Source organism: Rhipicephalus microplus, chromosome 1 (genome assembly GCF_043290135.1).
Source record: "Rhipicephalus microplus isolate Deutch F79 chromosome 1, USDA_Rmic, whole genome shotgun sequence".
In the NCBI taxonomy this organism is placed as follows: domain Eukaryota; kingdom Metazoa; phylum Arthropoda; class Arachnida; order Ixodida; family Ixodidae; genus Rhipicephalus; species Rhipicephalus microplus.
Genome location: NC_134700.1, coordinates 87,446,770 through 87,470,844, shown reverse-complemented (window position 1 = coordinate 87,470,844; position 24,075 = coordinate 87,446,770).

The window sequence follows — 24,075 nt, the reverse complement described above, 5'->3', positions numbered from 1 at the left end:
ATGTCGGAATAGAAACGGAAGGAGCACAATAGGCTTCTGCTTAAAATTTGAGAGAGAGAAATTGACGTTTACTTAGAAACAGCGTTCCGAGCGAGGCCCGGTATCACACTAAGGTGGTAGGGTTCCCTAGTCCAGGAACCGATCTCTATAAATTTTGACTTGTTGCCAAAAAGTGCGTGCAGCTCAAATGAGATCTATACGACACAACACTACACAACTCGCGCTGTCCTCTATCTATAGTTTATTGTAGGAAACGTGAAACTTGAGGCTCTTGATCTTCATTGAACTGGTGCAAAATACGTAATGATCCTTTTATTCAATGTTCATTACTGGAAATTACTGGTCTCGAAAGGACGTGTATACTTCAAGTGTGATGCAATACCTAGAAGCCCGTACAACAACTGCTTTGTGTACGGGCCCCCAGGCACTCTCAAGCTGCACTTTTCGCCATTTTTCGCCTGGGCTGACCCCCAGTGACTGTTGTAAATAAACTTTCTTGTTTTTTGAAGTGTTCGACACAGCGCCTTTACCTTTAAGCATTACTGCCATTTAGCTTTTTTTATAAGTCGAGGTATGTTTACGTGAGAAAGCTCATACAATTTTAAAAGTTACGTGCTAGTTTTAAAAAGCTATTTTGAAGAAATCTTGGTGTTGACGTCACTGGTTATAGACAAAAAAATAGCGCTGTTTGTGAGCGATGCAGACCAATTATTAACAAAACGATCGGCTCGTGTAGAAATCCAACCAATTCTTTCAGCGCGGCAAAAAGATGCTACCACACAGCCACACCTGGAAGCTGATTCAGAAAATTACCCTGTGAAAATTTCAAGTTAAGTGCGCGGAGTTCCTTTAGCCCATGTAGAATGTTGCGTGGCAGAAGCGAACACAATCGCTCCAGGCATCAAATTATGTCAATTGCACAACTTTTGCTTGATGTAAAGGCCCACCTTTGCATTGCGCGCATGCCTAACAAATGAATCATCACTATAAGCAACAGCATCAACAAACTATTATCTTTGCACGTGTACGTGTGGTGGCCTAGTGAATGCATATTTCATGGTCACGTAGTTCATTTCGCTGGAACTGATGCGTAATAATGAACACGCTAGGCTGGTTTGAAACAGAAAGTATCATTAAACGTAGACACGCTTCTCTCTCTTGATTGATTGATATATGGGGTTCACCATCCCAAAAACACCATATGATTAAGAGAGACGCTGAAGTGGAGGGCTCCGGATATTTCGACCACCTGGGGTTCTTGAACGTGCGCCGAAATCTGAGCACATGGGCCTGCAACGTTTCCGCCTCCATCGGAAATGCAGCCGCTGCCGCCGGTATTCAATCCGGCGCCCTGCGTGTCAGCAGCCGAGCACCTCAGCCATTAGACCACCAGGGTGGGGCACTTCTCTCTTTTCGGCAGTGCTGTTTATTGCGAAGCGAACCGATGCTAGCAGTTGAGATGGCGATGGAAATGGCGTACCATCACGCTTTCAATATAAGGTGAAGCTCAGGCGTCCACCAAGTTCCTCGAAAGCTTTCCAAGCGACGCTTGTATCGGCGGACCTGTATAGCTGCTGATGGGACCACAAAAAAACTCTTTTCACCTACAGCCGACACTCAGGAAGATATTGATAATCAAAGCAAAATAAATTTTCTCTCAGGGTGGTGGCTTGAATACAGCATTGCCCGACTGCAGAGTGGCAACTCAGTTTTTTTTTACTCACGATGTTTGTCTACGTGTGTTTTTATGAGGAAGCGAACGCTTTCTTTTGCCGGTGACAACCAAAAAAAAGTGAAATCCAGCGCTTCTCATCTGTAATATTGAAACAAAACAAACCAGGTGCGAGTAATAGAGCGATGCGTGCGCATATTAGAAATGAAATTGTGGGTATCCGGGATGTTGTGTGATTACGGGACTCAAGCCTACCACCACAGCCAAGTGATGTTACTGTAGTAGTGGAATTATTTTACTTTATTTATTTACAGGTTGTGCAGGTCTATGCTTATAGCCCTAGCTGGAGCGTCAGCAACAACAAAAATGAGAAAGTTGTACACTGTCACAGCCCATAATGCGAGGACTTATAGAGCTCTTACCCAGCACTCTTATGGGAGAGAAACAATGAACATACGTAGTGAAAGTCTACAAATATTACACTTGGCCACTGCCAACACGCGATATTCATAGATTATTCAAAACTAAACTAAACAAGAAAAACTTCAAATTCTTTTTAATTGCTTCTGATGGAAAAGCACTTATTGGTAAAGAGTTCCAGTCGAATGTAGTCCTTAAGAAAAACACTATTCTTAAAGCAGTAGTACAAGCAAAAACAGGCGCCAATGAATATTTATGTTGATGTCTCGTTTTTCTAGAAGGAAGGAAAATAGGAGGAAAAATTGGCAGATCCCACATGCTGTGCGAATCGATTATATGCGAAGCACAAATGAGGAAGGTTGATATGCCACTTCAAAATCAGCACAATGTTAGAAGGCGGAGCCAATGAGGCTGTACATGACTTCCATGTCATGACCATGATGTTTGGACAGGTCATTTACCTTCGTCATCTATTCACATCACCTGACACCAAATTTGGTATTTTATGAGCTAGCGAAACTGCCGTGAGCGTGCTATGAGCGTAGCGTTTAGTTATGCTCTACATAACACGAATATCAAGGTTATCATGTTTGGACCTGTCATTTATATTTGTCGTCTATTCACGTCACGTAATACCAAATTTGATATATGTGGAACTAGCGAAATGGTTGCGAGCGCATCGTGAGCATGATATGTTGTTATGATCTTACATGAAATGCATGTTTTGATTATTATGTTTGCCCTCATATATCTTCGCCATTCATTGACATCACGTAAAACCAAATTTGTTATATGTGCAGCTATCGAAATGGCATAATTAAAGGCACAATATACTCCGATGCACAGTGTAAGATTTGTATCTTACACCGTGCCCCGATGTAACGTTGGCGCGCACGTACGCTGGGCGCAATGACGCTACGTTAAGTAAACGCGAGCACTGACGCCGTTCGTCGGCGCACCCCGGTGACGATGGGTGCGAAATGCGACATGCTAAATTTCGCGCGAATGACGCTAACGATACAGCACTGTGTCTGCCTCTCTTCGTGACGAAGGGATGCCGGGCGCGCTCAAACGCGGATGCATCAAAGCAACGCAGCGCGGCGCGCATAGGTGCCTGGCGTGGCATCACCGGTGTGACGACACAAAACAAACGCCGTGACGTCACAGCGTATTGGCGCCTTTAGCGTGTCATGTAGTCATGTTGTTACAAGACACGCATGTCAGGATTATCATGTTTGCACCAGTCACGGATGACGAAGTTCAGGATGCCCTTCGTCATTCATTCACGTCTTGTAATACCAAACTCGGTATATGGGAAGCTAGCGAAACGACCGCCAGCGCGTCATGAACATGACATTCGTCATGTTTTTAGATGACACGCATCTCATGATTGTCATGTTTGCATCAGTCACATACTGCCGCCATTTATTCACGTCCCGTAATACCAAGTTTGGTATTTGCGAAGCTAACAAAACGGCCGCGAGTGCATCATGACTGTGGCATGTAGTCATGTTGTTACATGACACGCATATCATGATTTTTATGTTATGGTACGTCGTTTGTGTTCGCCATGCAGTCATGCCACACCATGCCAGTTTTGCAACATGCCATGTGAACGATACCACCGCCAGAGCTGGAGGACTAGGGAATGTAAATTATGACAATCATGACATACATGTCAGGATTTTCATGCTACGACTAGTCAACTATGTTCTTCATCAGTCACGTCATGCGATACCTAGTTTGGTATCGATACCATTATCGAAACGGCCAAGAGAGCTAAATGTCGTAGGCGGTTAGATAGACAGACAGACCGATAGATAGATAGATAGATAGATAGATAGATAGATATATAGATAGATAGATAGATAGATAGATAGATAGATAGATAGATAGATAGATAGATAGTTCACTCAAAGTCGCTGAAGATCGCTGAGAAATGCTTCGCATTTAAAACAGCAGGGAGATTAATCAGTCCATAGGCAGCCGGTTTGCTACCCTGCGCATGAGAGGGAGATGGGGGAGATGAAAAATTCAGAGTAGAGAGCAAAGAGAGATAAACACAGCACATTAGGCAGCATACACGCGCACACTCAGTCATAGTTTGTTTTTCTTTTAGGAGATTGATGTTTCACACAGTTGGGCAAAATTATTGTATTTTTTAGAGGAAATACTTTTGTGCAGAAACGTTAACTGCATGATTTTCCTGCGAGATTACAATGTCTGGATGTCATTAGGATGAATAATTTGTGTTGGCGTGTCGTGTTTTATATTTGCTCAAAATAAATCTGACCGTTTTTCATTGAACTTTGTCAAGCAAGACAACGTCTTTTTTTAACCTTCGGGTCGCAAGCAACCGAGGCGTGTTCAAGCTTTGATCTAATACAAAGCTTGTATACCAATATTCTGCACTTCTTCGAGGAGGATTTAGGTTTCTTTTTGAGAAATCACAGTTTCTTATGCGCAGCCATCCTTAAGCTTGCAATGTAATCTGACCATGAAAGCGTCTTCGTCATAGTGGCTCCTAGGTACCTGTATTCTTCTACTTCTTCGAGTGGATTATGGCGGTGACAATTAGTGTAAAGGCTGGGATTTTGCATTTGTTATCCTCAGGAGCACTCTAAAGTTCTCGCCCAGCACAGGCAGATGCGCTAGGTTGCCCATCACATCACTTACACAATAAAAAATCAATAAGGAAAATCTGTACACGTCTCAATGACGAATTTGAATTTTTGCTGAATAAGCAATCATGGAAATAGAAGCTTTGGTCCATTTAGAGATAAAAGTCGTGCAATTGCATGTTAAATTTCATTTATTTTCATTTTATAAGTTGTCCTTAAACAAAAAAAAACGTGTAAAATATATTTTGCTTACTATACGTTGTATGTACACAAAAGTAAGCAAGCCTATACTTTTTTATAGTTGCAGTCTATATGCAGTGAAATTTTCGATGATTTTTGTCTTATTACAAACTATAGTCAAGAGAATCAATAACTGGGATAGTTGGTTAAACGGCGGGTTTCACTGATCTAAGCGCACAAAGAGAGAGAGAGAGAGAAAAGAAGGCTTGTAAGTTTTCTATAAACGAAAATTAATAAAGGTATGATTTATTTTAGATATGTTTTCTCTATAGAAGGTCTACGAGCGGAAGCCAATAAGTTTGTTACTCCTATTTTGAAATGCAAGGCTGTCTTTGATTACTTGCGTGTTTTGATCTCAATACCTAGTCTATAGACTGTCTAAGACAAATGTTGGAGTAAACGTACAACGTCTTCTTGACATTATTAAGGAGTTTTATTACAGTTTTAGTGGATATGCATGTATCTTGCATGATTTTTACAGCTTTTTATTTCACGTTTGCAAAGAACTCCTCATAAAGGTCCACCGGGACGAGTACGCTAAATGTCAGACCAGCCAAAGGTGTCTAATGTGATTGGCTGAACCACAATACCATAGGTTGGGCAGGCAGGTGGGTTCGTGACTTCGCAAAAAATCTGTATGCTGTGCGCGTCGTTGTGCGCCATTGAACAGGGTCATAGCCACAAAGTTTTTTCAGGGGTGCGGGGAATCACACCAACCTGACTGGTGGGAGAGTATATGGTGTAGCCATCTTCGGGGGAAAGTGAGTTTTACAAGTCAAGGACCGCTCCTCTCATAACGTAAAAAGGGAGTGACTGTATGCCAACGGGCATGATTTTTAATTTCATCTCCATATTGTTACGGGGTCGTGACGGGGACATAAACAGCGGACTGCATCTAGGAGATTAAACCTTTCAGCCCTGGTGTTCTATAAAAGGGACATCAAGCAATTTTAATGCCAAAAATGACGCAGTGAAGTCAGAAAGTGAAAAAGGTGTCCGAAATATTCTCAATACACCTGCGCAAGAATAGGTAGTCGTTTTTTTTGTCGTCGGTTTCTTTTCAACTCTAAAAAGTAGGAAACGAAATAGCGGATTGCAATATCAATGATGCTCGCACCAATCAAATAAGAAATGACGCCTTACTGGTTAACTAATGAATCAGTAGCTATCGTAATTTTTCTTGTTTTTAAGATATCTAACTCGCTATTTAAAAAGTGGGTCTTTCCAAACTCTAACGGCTCACCCGCAGCAATAGACAATCTTTACATTCTAAATATAGGACACCAGGGTTCATCAGACCTCTGATTGCATTGAGGCTAATGGAGTTGTGCAGTTCTTGTAAAAGCTTCCGCTTTCTTGTTATTCTAGTCGAGAAACATGCACACACCACTTAGAAAATATGTAAGGGGTGTCTAATAGTCAAATAAATTGTAATAAATTTTAATTTGTTTAAAGAATTTAATAATGGTGCGTGATGGAGCGAGAAGAAGATATTGAAATGTAGTTCAATCAGCTAAAATATTAACTGCACCAACTAGTTCGGCAATAATTTAAACTGATTCACGGTCGGTGTGTTCTTCTGTCACTGCAAATGACAACCCCCACGTGCTGATTACTTTTAAACCTTCAGTTCCACCGTATATACAGTTGGTTATATTGGTTTGGGTACCAGGGCATAAGCAAGTTTTCCTCAATGAAATAGCAGATGCCTTAGCTAAGTCATCTATAAATGGCCTACTTATTTGCATACTTCTAGCATCTAAGTTCGTTATAGAGGTTAGATTTAGGAGGAAACTTATGTTAAAAGAATTTTTTTTGCCATCCGTAATAAATATATTGGAGTTTTGACACTTAAATCATCGTTGGAACAGTAAATTCTGTGAAACGCGTGCAGTTGAAGTCGCAATGACAAGGCTGAGGTGTTATATTCTACATCTAAAGTTTCATTTACACAGAGCTGTTATGGCTGCTTCCCCCAATTGTTGGTTTTGTGGAGTCTTTGAGACAATAAAACATTATCTGGTGCAGAGTAAAAAATACGTTGCATTGCACGAAATCACATTACATGTCGTCTTCTGTCTCGTAGGATTGGAGTTGACCACTCCAAATGTACTTTCTACGGGGGCTTTATCCCTGGGGTTCACTGACGCGAAAGTTGCCGATGCTTGCATGAGTTTATTGAAGCTTCAAAAAGATTCAGACTGGAGAACCTATTATTAGTCATAAATTACGCTTTATTTCAAATTGCTTCATTCATACATTTACTTGTTGTTGGTGAAACCATCCGCTTCATTTTCTGTATTCGTTATTTCTAATTGTATATTTATGCATTCTTTTTTGCCCTTTTTCCATAGTTTATTAACCATGAGCTAACAAATTAACAGTATTTAGCCAGAACTACCCCGTTCTTGGCCAATTCCCCAGCGTAGGTGTGTGCCACAGTTTCTAGGCAATTCATTCATTCATTCATTCCTTCCTTCCTTCCTTCCTATTTTCCTTCCTTCCTTCCTTCCTCCCTCCCTCCCTTCCTCCCTCCCTCCATCCCTTCCTTCCTTCCTTCCTTCCTTCCTTCGTGCTGTACGCCTTTTCACTGCTGGCCCTGATGAATGCCAGAAAACTGGACGTGGAGGGACATCACAGGAGAGCAGTGAGGTCCATCCTGGGCCTCCCCAGGTACTCGCCCATGGCAGCGACCCTGGCCGAGGCTGGAGAGTTGACCCTGTCCCTGCACATGCTCCAGCGTGTTCTGAGGCACGTAGACCACCTTCATCGTGCTGCCGACTGCAGCACCCTCCTGGAGCGACTTCGCAGCCAGCCGAGGTCACGGATGGGTTGTCTCTGTGCACTCTATCACCAGATGGTCCCGGACCCGCCAGTACCAGTGGCCCCTCTACCACCCCATCACCAGCCGCCTGAGGTCCACCTGTACCTGGACGGGGTAACCAGGTGCCGAATGCCTGCTGCAGCACTGCAACAGGCCGCCGTCTCCAAGCTCCAGCAGCAACTGGCAGGGCGGCTCCAGGTCTTCACTGACGAATCTGTCATCCAGATGGTACAGTGGTGGCTGCCTGCATCATCCCATTCCGGGCCATCAGCAGGCAGTGCCGACTACCCTTGCCGGCGAGCTCGACGGCTGCGGAGCTGGCAGGGCTACACGTGGTGACGGACCTGCTGGCCGATGACGTCCTGGCTGAACTGGTCGCAGTCCTGTGTGACAGCAAGGCATTCCTGCAGACGCTGACCAACGATTGCCGTGCCGGGCTCACGGGGAGTCTCCTTGCAACCAAGTACCGGGCCCTTGCGGCAGCTGGGACGTCCGTCTTCTTCCGATGGCTGCCCTCTCACGTGGGCATAGCTGACAACGAGGAAACGCACACGCTGGCCAAGGCAGCACACCAGCCGGGAACCTCCATCACCCAAGCCGTGACGGTAAGAGACTACACGCAGGCTTGTATCAAGAAGCTCCTCGCCTTGGCCCACCCAGAGCTGAGGGTGGCCAATGGGCGGGGACCCAGGCGTCTTCCCGAGGCAGGCTTTACCTAGAGAAAACAAGCCGACTTGCTGCGGCTTCGAACCGGATGCGTGTAGACTGCAGCCTCACTTTTGCTTCCTCACTTTTGCTTCCTCACTTTTCCACCACTTTTCCTGCCACCACCTAACTTTTGCTACCGGTCTGCTGTTCGTGCTGATGACGACCGTGCCACTGCTCACTTAATATTTTTCTCTTCTTTTCACTTTTCTCTATTTTACCTTCGCCGCCGGAACTGCACCGTGCTCCCGACCGGGGTGCAGAAATTAGTTGCCTTTTCTAATCTTCTATCCACTACCACCACCACCAGGCGGCCAAAGTCGACGATGGAACGTAGAGTTTCGTCCTTCTTGACTAACGTAACGGGTGACGCCCATGAACTCTTCGAAGGCTAGATTATGTCGTCACGTAGCCTTTCGTAGCATTTCCGTCACGAAGAGAGGCAGACGCAGTTCTGTTTGGGTAACGTCGTCAGCGCAAAATGCAGCATGTCGCATTTCGCGCTGGTTGCCACCAGGCCGCGCCGATGGGCGCTGGTCCCGTCGGTCGCACCTGGCTCCAAAGCATATAGAGTGCTCACGTTTTGCTAACATAGCATCGCTGCGCCCAGTGAGCACGCGTGTCAACGTTACGTCGGAGTGTAATGGGTTCTTCGTGCTGCACGCGCCACCGTTTCGCTAGCTTTACATAAATTTGGTATTACGAGACGTGAATGGACAACGAAGATATGTGACTGGTGCAAACGTGATCATTATGAGATGCGTTTCATGTAATCACAAAAGTACATGCCTCAGTCATGATGCGCTTGCGGCTGTATCGATAAGTACACATATACCGAATTTGTTATTGCATAATCCACGGTGCGTACGCTAGCATACAGGACTATCATTCGCCCAGTGTTAGAATATGGAGTGATTATTTGGGACCCCTTCACTAAAGCTAACATAACTAAATTGGAAAACGTGCAAAAAAGGCAGTCCGCTTTATCTTTAATAGCTTTGGACGCAACTCTATAACTGAACTCCTACATCGTGCCAATGAGCCTTCAGTTACCGAAAGAAATTGTTTATTACGACTACAATTTTTTTACCAAATAATTAAAGGGCATTACAAGCTTGATGTTTCCAATATCATTTCCTTTTCTTCTGGGTACGCCACCCGCCAAAGGCATCAACTTACAATAACCCCTTTCCAGTCCCGAAATAACTGCTTCAAATATTCCTTTTTCCCTCGTAAAGTAACTCAGTGGAATGGACTAACTAATAACCAAGTGATGGAGCCATCCTTAAAGTTGTTTGCAGCAAATTTGACCTGATTGTTCACATCATGCCGTTCTATTTTTTGTTTGTTTGTTTGGTTTATGCATTCTTGTGCGCCAGTATTGTGAAAATTATATCCGTAACCACCCTGCTAAAATCTCTGTAGTAGGGATTGCAGTATGAATAAATAAATAAAAATAGTGTGAATAAAATACGAAGATAAATGACCCGTCTAAACATGATAGTGCGCTCGAGCTGTTTTGCTAGCTTGAAATATACCAATTTTGGTGCTACGTGAGGTAACTGGATGGCGAAGGTATATGTCTGGTGCAAACATGATAATTATGACACGTGTGTCATATAAGAACATGACAAGATATCATGCTCATGATGACCTCGCGGCCATTTTGCTAGCTCCACATATACCGAATTTGGCATCACCTTGCGTGAACAGACGACGACGGTAAACGACGCGTTCAAACATGATAATCATGACATGGAAGTCACGTGTGGCATAATTGGCCTCCCCATTGCAACGTTGTCCTGATTTCAAAGTGACATATCAACCTTCCTCATTTGTACTTCACATATTATTGATTCCCACTGTGCCAATTTTTAAGTATAACTTAGCCGAAATAAAAACTATGTCATCACTTCAATTTGCAAGAAAAATTTCGAGCTATACAAAATAGAGAATCGCTAACTAAAAACAGCACACAATAGTATGCCGTTTGGGCGGAAGGAGGTGGTCTGAATTTGTTAAATTTTCCCACAGCCAAACCTCAGTGGCGCACAGAAATTCAATATTTGCGCCCGTGGAACCGAAACACTGAGCACAGGTCAGTTGCTGTCACCAACCGCCAGGTGCGGTAAGGTCGATTGGGTCCTTACAAAGGTCAAATTTAGCTGCAGGATCACAAAAATTGAAGTCTTGAAGTAGCGCCGAGCAATGAATGACACGTCCGGCGTTATTCGCGTATTATCACGTCCAAGAACCGAGCAAGTGTGTAACAACAATATTACACTGGTGTAATATGCAAAAAATCTATTACTCAAATTATCGTTATGAAAAATAGTTTTTATAGCATCCTCTGACTGAGCTTTTATCACTCAGTGTGGCTATTCCTTGCACAGCATAGAAAGGCACGTTCGTAAAGTTCGTCTGCGATGACGCACAAGCTCAAGTGTTCAGGTGCTCTGTATTGGCTTGCGTTCTCTGGTGTGCGCCATATTGTGAGGTGTGTAATATGTTTGCTGAACGTCTCTAGTGCACAATTCACCAGGCAGCGGAACGACGTGAATTACATTTAACGCCGAGTGCTTGAGCAATGCTACCAGAAAAATATTTTCAGGCTGCTCACTATCGCTGTGACGTCCCTCGTTTTGCCCAAGGGACCGCGCGTATGGGAAGCTGTGAATTCATTGCTACAATCGTCTCCCGGTAAAAAATAAAGCGTGTGCGTCGAGTTTCACAAGCGTAACAACTTTATTCTTCCTTTGACGTCCAGAATTGTGCTAGTACTATGCTTTGAAGTGTTTGCTGATTTATCTAAGTCATCTATGACTCCACAAAAATACCACAAAAGATTGTGCGCTATTGAATACGTGGGGCGAACTGATGGGAGCAATGTTTGTGGACCCGACAAAGTGACTAAAGAAATAAAGTAAAATTTATTCATTCTTTATTCTTTACACACAAACACACACTTACCCACACACATACACACAGACGCACACGCGTGCGCGCAAAATTTTTTGTATTCATGTGCTGAACTTCGGCAGCTTTCCTTGCTGAGACTGCGCTTTTGTTACCGTCAAGAATTTTTTTTACGGAGACGCAGTTTTTGAGAGTAGTGTTCGCTGCTGCCACTAGTTTGTTATCGAGCACCATATGAGGGTAATTACCATAACAACAGACACTTAAATGCTCAGTTTCACGAAAATGTCCCGTTACAGACAAAAGGAGCTCTCTCTGTTGCGCCGTTGCATGAAAACACGTTGTATTTTCTTTGCTGGTAAGCTGTTGTAGAACAAGCTGAGCATGCAAAACTGCATTAATGACAGCCGGATTTGAAAACTCCAGAGCGCATCTCTAAAGGTTTTCAGTGAGGTGGTTCTTCTCAAGCTGAATTTATTGGTCTTGAGATGTAATATTTGTAACACAACATTTACAAAGAAGCTTCCTTAACACACCTTGGGCGCAAAAGGCCACGATGTATGTGACTGGTAGCGAAATTGACTCCTCATTTGTGATGTCATGTTCTGATATTTTTATACCGTACTGCTCTGTCAATCAAGTCCCGTCAAGTGCTACAATGCATGGCGTCTGCATTTACTACATATCTAGAAAAACAACGCTGTCTTGTAGTTTTTTCGCACACTCAATGACTCGCTGTATTGAAATGTGATAATTTGTTCGTGACAGCTTACACTACTGTCCGAGCCTTTCTTTGAGGCTATATGTCTGAAATTCACCCAGCAATACGTGTTCAGAATTCAATCCTTCAAGGCAGTAGTGGCACAGCTCTACAAGCGAATAACAAGTGAGCCGCAATGATGAGTATGTTTGTGTGGGCAGTGCGGCTGTATCTATCTTAATGTCTCGCCATGCATCCAACCAATTGAGAAATTATTATAAAGAATTGTATCTGCTTGCCAGTAAAACTCCTGGCTGGGTCCTGGAGAGGATCTCCTAGGCGGCGGCCCTTAGAGGACTTTTTACGTCAACGACATGCCACCACTTTGAAATCAGGTCAATGAAGTGTGCTGTACCTTTGGCATATATTCGATTTGAGAGGGTTTCCGTAGATTTTTAGAGCTTGTCGAGGTGCTGACACCCCCTGTAAAGTTGTTTGGGGTGTGTGGCGCACGTGTCTTGCCCCAAGGCCGCATTTTGGGTGACGACCGCCGGGTGATAGATGGCGGTGTGTTTGCATTGAGTACCACTGTTGGTAGAGTGGTAGCGCCGGCGGTGACAACTAGCGGAAGGCAGGCCTTGGTGGCCGGCGGGAGTTGAGCGAGTCTCCTCTACGCGTGGCGGTTGCCGCGAACAGTTGTCTCTAGCTTGGGTTCTCGGCGCGGGGCACCGCGGGCCTGCGTGCCGGGGGTCCTCGTGGTAAGTGAAGCGTTGGCGACGCCGCCTTGGGTGTGTTAGTGTGTTATGTTATTGTGTAACGATGTCCTAGCGTGTTAATTACAGTTGATGTATCATTCGGCGGACGATATTGTCGTTGTCTAAAATAGTTAAATAAGTGTTTGTACGTTATCTGTCTTGTATCGACCGTGTCTACTGTGTCCGTTCACTCCAAGACCGTGGCGTGGTGCTCACTGACCATATTGAGACCCCACACTGGCGCCCAACGTGGGGATCTTGGAGTACCGGACGACAGTATTTGCGGTTTGGTACAAGCTTTGTTTAGCACCGGGGTGGAGTAGGCCTAGGAGGGACTTCTCATTGCTGGAGTCGGCGGTGTGTTTTGTTGAGAAGCGAGGAGATTGGTTTTGTGACGTGTTTGAACTTGTCGGCTTTTTATTTTTTTCTGCTCACAAGTGGTTTTTTTCTCGTTTGTGTTAGTTTTCAAAACCGTTGTTAAATTAGGACGAGAGCCATGCGGTCCGCATCCTGGGGTGAGCAAGGCCTAGAGCACGTGGTTTGTAGGCCGGGCCCGAAGCGAGTGAGTACGGAAGCCTCGTGGGTGGCCCAATTTTCTGTAAATAGCTTCTTCTATCTCTTTGGACTAAGGGAGCCGGGCGTCATTGCTGACTTGTATTGCGAGTCGACGCTGGAGTGCCATGACACCGCCCGGGGTGGTGAACGTCGATCGCTCGGTAAGCTGCTGTGTGCGGTGAGCGATAGGGCCACCTCATAGAGTGGACGTCTCCTCGCGGCTGCCTCTTCTGAGCCTAGGCTGGGTGCTCGTTGGATGCCGGTTGTCGAGCGACTCATTAGGCCTAAGGCTCTGAGCAGCCACCTGTCGCACGTGGCACAACTAGGTGGATCGTGGCGTTGAGGTGTTGCGCTCTGCTTGCCTCACTTTCTTTAGCTTGCCATGCCCAAGTTAGGAAAAGTGATTTTTGATTTTTATGGGCGTCTTGGCCACCGCCTATGTATTAGCCAGGAGTACTAACCATTGTACCACGTGGCCGAAAAGCACGAAGCTCCCTTCCCTAGGCCCTGTTCTATTGTTGTTTCGAGTTGTGTGTGTGCATGTGTGTATTCAGCGGGAGGGATGTCATCCACGGCCGGCTGTCTTCTGCACATTGTCGGCGTCACTGGCCAGGAGTGCCGTCATGAGGTCGGCTAATGGAGATGCCTGGGACTTGCGCAACTGCCCGCAGTCCGGTGCCCTCGTGAGTGCTGGTCGCAACTGGAAGACATGTTGGCGCTAGCGACGGTTCATCGCGCCGATGGCAACAACGCTGTTGCGGGGCCGGCACTGGGGTGAAGTCGAGCCGGACAGTGCAGCAGTGTCGACCAGCGGCAGTGTCGTGGTGCAAGGACTACATGGACATACGATGCCATGTTTTGTTGTTAAAGCTTGTGTAGCTAATTTTTGTTTTAGGAATATGGTTTGATTTAAGGTTGGAAGAATGTGGGGGTGCTGACATCTCCCGTAAAGTTGTTTGTGCTGTGTGGCGCACATGTCTCGCCCGAAGGCGGCATTCCGGGTGACGACCGCCAGGCGATAGGTGGCGGTGTGTTGGCGTTGAGTACCACTGTTGGTAGAGTGGTAGCGCCAGCGGTGACCCCTGGCGGGAGGCAGGCCTTGCTGGCGGGCGAGAGTTGAGCGAGTCTCTTCTAGGCGCGGCGGCTGCCGCGAACGGTTGTCTCTAGCGTGGGTGCTCGGCGCGGGGCACTGCGCGCCGGGGGCCTTCGTGGTAAGTCAAGCGTTGGGACGCCGCCTTGGGTGTGTTAGTGTGTTCGTCGTGTTATTGTGTAACGAAGTCCTAGCGTGCTAATTACAGTTGATGTATCATTCGGTGAACGATATCGTCGTTGTCTAAATTAGTTAAATAAATGTATGAATGATATTTGGTTTGTACCGACCGCGTCTACTGTGTCCGTTCACTCAAAGAGCGTGGCGTGGTGCTCGCTCGCCATATTGAGACCCCACAGGCTTCCACTACGAATGAACTAAAAACTTTTGGCATTCAATGTTGAATGGGTGCAGGGCTTTGTAGCTTAATTCATAACTAAACAATTAGACACTGTTTAACTCCTAAGCTTGAAAGTCTCGAGAAGATTTGCAAGATGCTCCATTAACTCGTCCTAACGAAAATGGGCAAGAAATTTTATGGTAGAAAAAAACACGTTTATGGAATCTTCTGTTTCAGCCAATTATTCCTGATGCACTTCAGAAGGTGAACAGGGTATAGTACGTAAAAAAAAAGGTCTTGCATTGCCCACCGGGTGAGGGTACACGATATCAAGTGTTAGTGTTTTAAAAAAATGGCACATCATTTTTTTGTCGGTGGCGTTGTTATTCGTTATTACTGCCATTACAATAAGTACTGAATTTTGAAGTTCTAAATTTGTCTTATTAACAAATCCTGCAGTTTGACTGCTTCAATGTCCCATACAAACATGAAGTGAGCAAAATCCTTGTTGACTGATAGCAACAACTGAATCATAAAAACTTGTGCAGTTTTCGCCACTTCAGAGGAATGAGTAGCAGCCCCTGCACTGTCACTAAGCTATCTTTGTATTCCAAGTATAGTTAAATATGAATTGTGTCCACAATTTTAATGACAATCTTTTCATTTTATTTGAAAAGGTTTAAGCGTTTCTTCACATAGTGCGAGAATCCCTCGTCGTCCCGCTCATTTGCAGGGTTCACATTATTTTACAAGAGATTCGCATGAGCATTGATCGATGTGGAAAGGCTATCGCGCTGGAACTGCGAATAAACAGGTAGGCGTGCGGGAAAATAGTGTATAGAATACTGGAGAATATTGGAAGCTCAGCAGGGTGTGTCAGGTTGGGCTAGTTAGTATCGTCTCTGCAGAGTATCGTAAAGAGTGGTCCTTTCTGTGCAATAGGTCAAGCTGCTCTTTTATAAAGTTAAGTGCTTCTGTTTTCTCTTGTTGCAAAAGATCATCTCATATAAGGTTGCCGAGCAAAGAGAAGAGCAAGTTGAAACTTGCCTTCACTTTTTAATTCTTGTCGCAAACATCTGGACCATTGAAACTTCTTATTCTGTCTAGTATAGTGGGAAGGCAGCACATATCGTCAAGTGCAGCCGGAATGAAGAGGTCCTTAACAAGCACTTTGACTTTCCTGCAGATGGCCGTAATATCCATTTCCTGCAACAATCACAGATGTGTAGACGTCTGCTTGATGTTCACCATCTGTGTGAATAAACAGAAAAGCGTTCTCTGCTTTTACTGTAGTCCACTAGTGGGAGAGATCAAGACTTTGCAGACATAATTCAAGGCTCTTATACGACTTCAGCTTATTTCGGTGCTCCTATTCTTTATGCAAAAAAATGGACTGCCGAATGGCTTCGAGTTGCGATGTTTGCTTCGCTTTCTCTTTCGCTCTGGCCCCTATCACACTGGTGCGCAGTGAGTCATAAAAATTGGGGCATCGGAAATAAAATGTCAGCACTGTGTCTAGGGTAAGCCGTGCAGCCCCCATAGAAGCGTCTATTGTCATGCTGGTTCTTATAACTGTACATTTTGTAGTGCTTCTTAGATATTCTGGCTTGAAGTGGAGCTCACACACTTGAAAACCATTTGAGAAAGCACCTTACCGTAGGCATCAACAGGCATCCAAACTCAGCTGAAGTACATCAGAACATATTTAAAGGTAAAAAATTTTGCTAAGGTGCTGGTGAGATTGGCGCAAAATCATGAGAGCCCAAAGAAGTGGTTCGGAGACCGACGAGAAAATGCTATGCACAAAAATGGTGCACTAAGCAACACAGCAGCACCCATTTCTTTTCTCGTGACTATGTAAAAAGAGGTATTACAACAACTCCGTGGCACTATTCGTAAATAGAGAAGTACTTACCGACCCACAAGAAAAACACCTGTTCTGTCAATGTACTGCCAGACGCGTTTATGGCTTCCGTGTGCGTGCTCATGCAAGCAAGTCAGGAACATAATAATTATATGTGTGGTTTAACTTTCCAAAACCACCAGATGACTGTAAAAGACGCAATAATGGAGGACTCCGGAAGATTTGACCAGTTGGGTTTCTTTAACGCAAACTCAAATCTGAGCTCACGGGCCTACAGCATTTTCGCCTCCACCGAAATTGCAGCCGCCATAGCCGAGATTCGATCCCGCATCCTGCGGATCAGCAGTCGACAACCTTAGCCACTAGAGCGCAACGGCGGGGCTAAGTCAAGCGTACACGACGCCTTTATTTTAGAGCGAGAACGGAGGTTGCTGGATAGTGTCATTGGAACTACTTGAAAGTATGAAGTCTGGACGCACGCGTGCCTTCGGGTCATGAACAGAACAGATGTCGAATTGTCGAAAGGCACGCTCCCGTTTCACTCTTCAGTCGTCCTTAGGAAACGAGAACATTCGCACCTGCGGTTCATTGTCACAATTGCCGCTACAATGTGGCACACAACACCAACCCATCGTGCGGAGTTTCATCTGTGCACTACACGAATTTACAGTGCACGAAGTCCATCACGTATCCCCGCTGCAGTTCATAAATACCGAAAAGTACGGTCTTCTGCATTCGCCAACGGGTGCGCCCACACGCCACGAAAACGTTCGTAAAGCTCGGCAAATCATGTCTGTCGAGCAACGAGAACAAGCGTAGGCACGTCTGGGCAGCGAAACACACCAGTATAAATGTAGTGACGTAGAGCCCACTGCAGATGTAATGAGCAGGCCTCTAATCTAGGTGGCATTAGCCTGCACCGGTACCAGCGGTGTCCAAGGATGCAGTAGCAATAAACTTGTTCCTGGTTACACCCATCTTCTAGATTAGAAACACGGGCAGACGTTTGGAGTACAGTGAGCGTCGGACTTTCACGCATCAGTATTCTTGTAAAACGGTTTTCTTTTCAAGCATGCAGTGCCTACTTTTATTCGTGTAATCGGCGAGCGGATCACAAAGTCTTCTATCGCACTACAATTCGCCTGTCTGCATTCGCATACGTAACAGTAATTCACCGAAGCATAAGGCAAAGCATAACGCAGGTAGTGTCTGCAGGCTTTTTTGTGCTTATTAATACTGTGTGCAGCGTAATAAATTTGAGATATTGAGTTTGTTGAATAAAACTGAAATGGTATAACTGTGACGTGATTTGAGATATTGAGTTTGTTGAATAAAACTGAAATGGTATAACTGTGACGTGATTACATTCATTATACTCTTCCTTTAGAACTGAGGAACACAAGTATTGTGCCATCTAAGGAACCTGTTTATGTGCGAAGCAAATAAGGAACGCTGCAAATATGACAGGGGCGCCGTTGGTTGCTTTATTCTATCTGCGAAAGAGGCCTTGAATGCCGCGTAAACGTTCCAAGAATAAATTTACTTGCTGAAGTGAGGAAACTAAATGGTAGTGCACTTAAATATCACTACCTAGTCATGAAATGGTACTAAATTAGCTGGCGCTGTCTTGAAGCGCACTCGTGAAGGACTCGCCGGCGATCACCTTCACGCGATTACTTATTGTCCAGGGGCTTATTAAAAATAATTGGAGGTTAAATTTTGTGCCAGTACGCACAAAATGACGTCACTCGTTTTGCAGCTCCTGCGCACACCCCCGTTATTTTTCGTTCCGCCGGAAGTATTCTCCTTTCACAGATATGTTGCCAAGACCCATGAGTACCTGATCACTCGCCATTTTCAGAACGCATGGGATTGTTTGGAACCTTCACTATGATTTATATTCACCTTGGTTTATCTACCCATAAACAGCGAGAACAAGCATGGGGTCAGAATTTTTGACAAAAAAGGCGCTCTTCCAAGCGACGTAATGGCAAATCAGTAGAGCGACATGGCCGTTACATGCCACAGACACCCAACTTTTATCCTTACGGCGACGCTTTTTCGAATCACTACGAAACCAGTGATTTACTTCGCGAAAAAGGCCACTGTAGTTATTTATATGTGCAGTTCTCACTACCAAGTAGTAAAATGTTGGAACTCTCTGCGACAGCAATAAAACTTAACCTGCCGATGGAAACTTACACAACAAGACTGGCTATAACACAATAAAAAGCCTGTTGCTTCAGCTACTTCGTAAGAGCGCTCATGAGAAGCCGATCTTGATATATAGTTCAGCGGATCTGGTAGATGAATGCTTTATATATTCTCATGCACAAAGAGGAACAGGACGTACATGGCCGAAGCGGCCGTTTATTTTGGTCGCGAAGAGAAGCGCCGAAGCGGCAAGCAGATTGATGATTGCTGCGTCATCGCCTTCCAATTTACTCCAGCTTGGTGAAGCCAGTGCGTTCACCCATCGTTGTTTTGTTTCCAGCGATGTCCAACAATCCTCCCCTTGTCGACGAAGCCCGCCGGGCGAGGTATTTGATTCACCTTGGTATGTAAGACTTCAATCGAGCGACATGAACTGCTTGCGTTTTAGTGGCACTTCTACCACTTCTCGTGAGGCGAGCTATTGTGTACGTGACTTTCATCTTTTTGTTGAGAACAACAAACGGTCCGTCATATGTGGCCAAAAACTTTTGGCATAACCACATGTTTGTACCGAAGTCCAGAGCAACACTAAGTCGCCTGGATGGTAAGCAACGGGCTGGAGGCGGACGTCGTAGCGTGCTTTAAATTTTTCCTGTGATGCCAAAGTGCGTAGACGAGCAATACGACATGCCTCTTCTGCAAGGCACAGAATTTCGGCGACAAAGAGGTTCTCGTGCGTCGATAACGGCAAAATTGTGTCGAGTGTGTGCTGCGGCAGTCGTGCGTACATCAAAAAAGGGGCTATAGCCTATTGTCTCGTTGTAAGTGGTGTTGAAGACGTAAGTTATAAATGGTAGCACGTCATTCCTGTCCTTGTGGTATGATGTCACATACATAGAGAGCATGTTTACAATTGTTCGGTTGGTGCGCTGCGTAATCCCATTGGTTTGCGGATGGTATGGCGACGAGTGACGAAGGTGGGACTTACTCAATCGAAGCGGCAGCTCTTCTACTATATCTGCCGTGAATTGTTGTCCACGATCACTGATTATTACGTGAGGTGGGCCATATCAGAGGATAACGTGCTGCAGCAGGATCACAGAGACGTCGCTGGCAGTTGCGATTGGTATGGCCGCCGTCTCGCAGTAGCGCGTGAGGTAATCAACGCACACCCTTATCCAGCGATCGTCCTTAGTCGACATTGAAAAAGGTCCCACGAGGTCAATGCCCACTTGTCGAAAAGGTGTGGTTGGAGGTGCCAAGGACTGTAGAAGACCAGCCGGAGCAGTAGATGAGCGTTTGTGGCGTTGACGCTGTGTGCAGCTGGCCACATACACCTCGACGAGCTGTCGCATTCCCAACTAGTAAAAGCGTTCCTTAGCACGGTAGAGCGTCCGCGCAGAACCTAAATGTGTGGACGTAGGATCGTCGTCTATTGCACTTAAAATCGCTGTCCGATGGCTTTCTGGTACCACCAAGAGGAAACGTGCGCCGGTGCTGCGATGGTTCTTTTTATACAAGAAGCCGTTGTGTACACAGCAATTACATGCCGTAGGAGCTGTGCAGAGCGATGATAGTCTGATGTCCTTTCGCTCTTTGTCTATGAAAGTACTGAGGTCGGGAAACTTTGATGACACAGAAGCTACGAGGTAGTCGAGGTCATCGGCGTCACACTCTGTAGGGCTCAGTGGCATGCGCGAAAGGCAATCTGCGTCGGCGTGTCGTCGACCGCTTTTATACGAGACTATGAAGCTGTATTCTTGGAGCCGAAGTGCCCATGCCCATAGCGCTCGACGGCAGCAAGTGTCCTGAAGGTGGACGAGCCAACACAATAAGGGGCCTACACAAGGAGCGACTTGCGTATGCACTTACGTGCTCGTGGTTAACGTAGCGTTGAACTAGGACGGCACCAATTCCTATGCCGCTGGCGTCCGTGGGCAGTTCTGTTGGAGCTGATGGGTTGAAGTGTTGAAGAACAGGCGGCGACCTCGCCCCGCCGCGGTGGTCTAGTGGCTAAGGTACTGGGCTGCTTACTTGCAAGTCGCGGGTTCGAATCATGGCTGCGGCAGCTGCATTTCCGATGGAGGCAGAAATTTTGTAGGCCCGTGTGCTCAGATTTGAGTGCACGTTAAAGAACCCCAGGTGGTCGAAATTTCCGGAGCCCTTGACTACGGCGTTTTTCGTAATCTTAATATCGTTTTGGGACGTTTAACCACACATATCCATCAATGAGGTTGCGACGTCAGGAGTAATTTCATTTGACGAAAACAGGATTCGCACTCCGAAGTCCACTCGAAGGGAATATCCTCCCGTAGCAAACATGTCAGTGGATACGTCACATCGGCAAATTTATGTATAAAGCGGTGAAAATAGGAGCAAAGCCCCAGAAAACTACGGGGTTCCTTAACAAAGCGTGGCGCACTGAACGCCTTAACGTCTGCTGTGTTCTGGGCATCTGAATGAATGTCATACTGATCGACTAGGTGTCCGAATTGAAATAAGGATTTGTTGGCCTCCAAAGTGGTATTTGAGTTAAGAACAAAATCAGCGTTTCAGATAAAAGTCAGAGCAGTGTCCAGACGCGTAGTGTGTTCACTGAAAGTGCGGCAATGGTGACGACGTCGTCGAGATAGCACATGAAAATGCTCCATTTCAAGCCACGAAGAACAGTATCCACAAATCGCTCGAACGTTGCCGGTGCCTTGCACAGCCCAAATGGCATCACGGTCATTTCGAAAAAGCCGTCAGGGGCTAGAAAGGCTGTCTTTTCTTTATATTCGGGATGCATGGGAATTCGCCAGTAGCCCTATCTTAAGTCTAAAGGGTAAAAGGAAGAGGCCGAACGTAGACAGTCGATGGCATCATCAATACGTGGAAGTGGGTACACGCCTTTTTTATTATATCATTCAGTCGCAATAATCAACGCAAAATACCAGGATCCATTTTTCTTTTTAACTAGAATCATGGGAGGCACCCATCGACTCGCCGACTCATGAATGATTTCATTTTGAGTCAATCCGTTCACCTGCTCAATCATATTCCGCCGCTCGAATGGTGAAACACGGTATGGCTTTTGTCTAATCAGATTGGTCAAACCCGTGTTGATGGTGTGGCATGTCCGAGAAGCCGGGATTAAAAGCGATTTGTCTTTCTGCGCAAAGTCTAATGCAGAGACGTGCTTCGAAAGTACATTCACCAACGTTTGCGTTCACTTGTGCTAAGCGACTTATTCACCATTGACAGAAGAGCCGTTTTCGAACTGTGACTACGATTTTCTTCTGGCGCATCTCTAAGCTCGGTCACCAATAAGGCCTCGTGTTGTACACTGATGAAGGCTACCTTTAGACCATCTGGTAAAATCACGAGCTCTGTGGAACAATGGTAATAAATAAACCAGCGTAACCGCGTCTGATCGACGCCACACAATGTAGGATAAACAAATTCTTTTTCATGCAGTTATTGTCAACTGGTTGTACGGCGGCATCAAAGTCATGGAATTGCTGTCGCTGCAACCAACAGGTACACGAACGGTTGATAATGGTGGTATAATAGTGTCACCACCGACATACAATGCCGTCTCACCATCCACAGGGTTTTCTAAGAATGATGGTGGAACGTGTTCACTCATGAATATCGTCCCAGTGCGGCAGTCGACAGTCGCACCACACTCCCTCAAAAAGTCCATACCCAAATTAACATCATGTGTCGCCTACGGAATAAGCTGTTGGGATAACGTGGCCTCCAAGAAACACGTCATTGTCACACACCAACACAATGCAGTGGCTAGCTACTCTCTCGGCAAAACTTAGTAGCTTGATTCCACTTAAACAAAACCTTCCATCCCAAGGTATCTTGAAAACACGCACTTATTACAGGAATTGTTGCCACCGTGTCCACCAAATCCATCACAGGCACATCGTCAACAAAAACACGTACTTTGTTCTTGAGCATCAACAAAGGAGGTATTTCCGATATTAGCACATTTCCGGTGACCTCACCTCCATCAGCCGCGCTTGCTAGATTTCCTGTGGCAAAAGAGACGTGTTGCAACGCCGCGGTGAAGGAGAACGGGGAAGACGAAGCGGTGGAGACGTCAAGCTCCTATCAGATGTAGGGGAGTAATTCCGGAGGCTGCGTGTCCAGTAGTCGCCGCGAAGCAGCAGGTGTGTTGCACTCGGGTCGAAGTGCTGTCAATCAGACGATCGAGAAAAGTGTTGTGGTGGGCCATAGTATGTTGCTCGTGGGTCGTCGCGAAGTCGTTTGGAAGGTCGTGGAAAGTGTGGTGGGTGGTCATATTGCGGGCCTACATGTCGACGGTTTCGAAATTGCGAGATATGTCCTGGGACACCACGGGAGTAGTGAACTGTGAGAGGTAGAAACAATGTTTGTTCGTCGATGAATCGAACATCGTCTTCCCTGGTGTAGTGGGTCGGTTCGTCCTGTATATTGTAGGGATAGACCGGGCGTCACGAAGAAGGCAAACGCTGAGGGCGCTGGTCGTGGCGAGGAGCTGGCACGCGTGGTGCTCTCCTTGGCTGTGAGGGTGCACTGTACTCAACAGCAGTTGCACTAACCATGGATTACCAAGGGGTCGTAGAAGGCGGCGGCAAAGTTACAGCCTCACGTGTCGCATATACTGAATGTTGGTCGTATACAGAATTGTGATCGACTGCTGATTGTGTATGCTATCCATAGCGAAAACGTTCTTCGTGAACAATCTGTCGAGTCGTCGAGGACAGGTCTGGGAAGGAGCTTGTGTCGATGCTGACAACCGTTGTAACATTTGCAGGCCGAACTTTGGAGCAATTCTGCGCATATTGAGCTGTTTGAAAGTTCGACAATGCCGAATGATGTCGCACACAGAGCTCGGGTACTCTTTTCCGATGAGGAAATAATAGACATCCTCGGATATGCCTTTTAGCGAATGTCCTAATTTGTCTTCTTCTGACATCTGAGCATCGACCACCTTGCAGAGCTTCAGCACATCCTCTATATACGTGGTGCATGTCTCACCTGGAAGCTGCGCGCGTTGAGACAATGTCTGCTCAGCCCGCTTCCTTTTGACGCTCGAGTCACTGAAACACGCTCTGCAACAAAAACGTCTAAGGTCGTCAGTGTGTCCTGGTGGTTTTTGTACCACACGAGCACAGTATCCGTAAGGCAAGAGACCGCATTGGTGAGCTAAGCGGAGGCATCTCAGCCGTTAGACTTGCGCACTC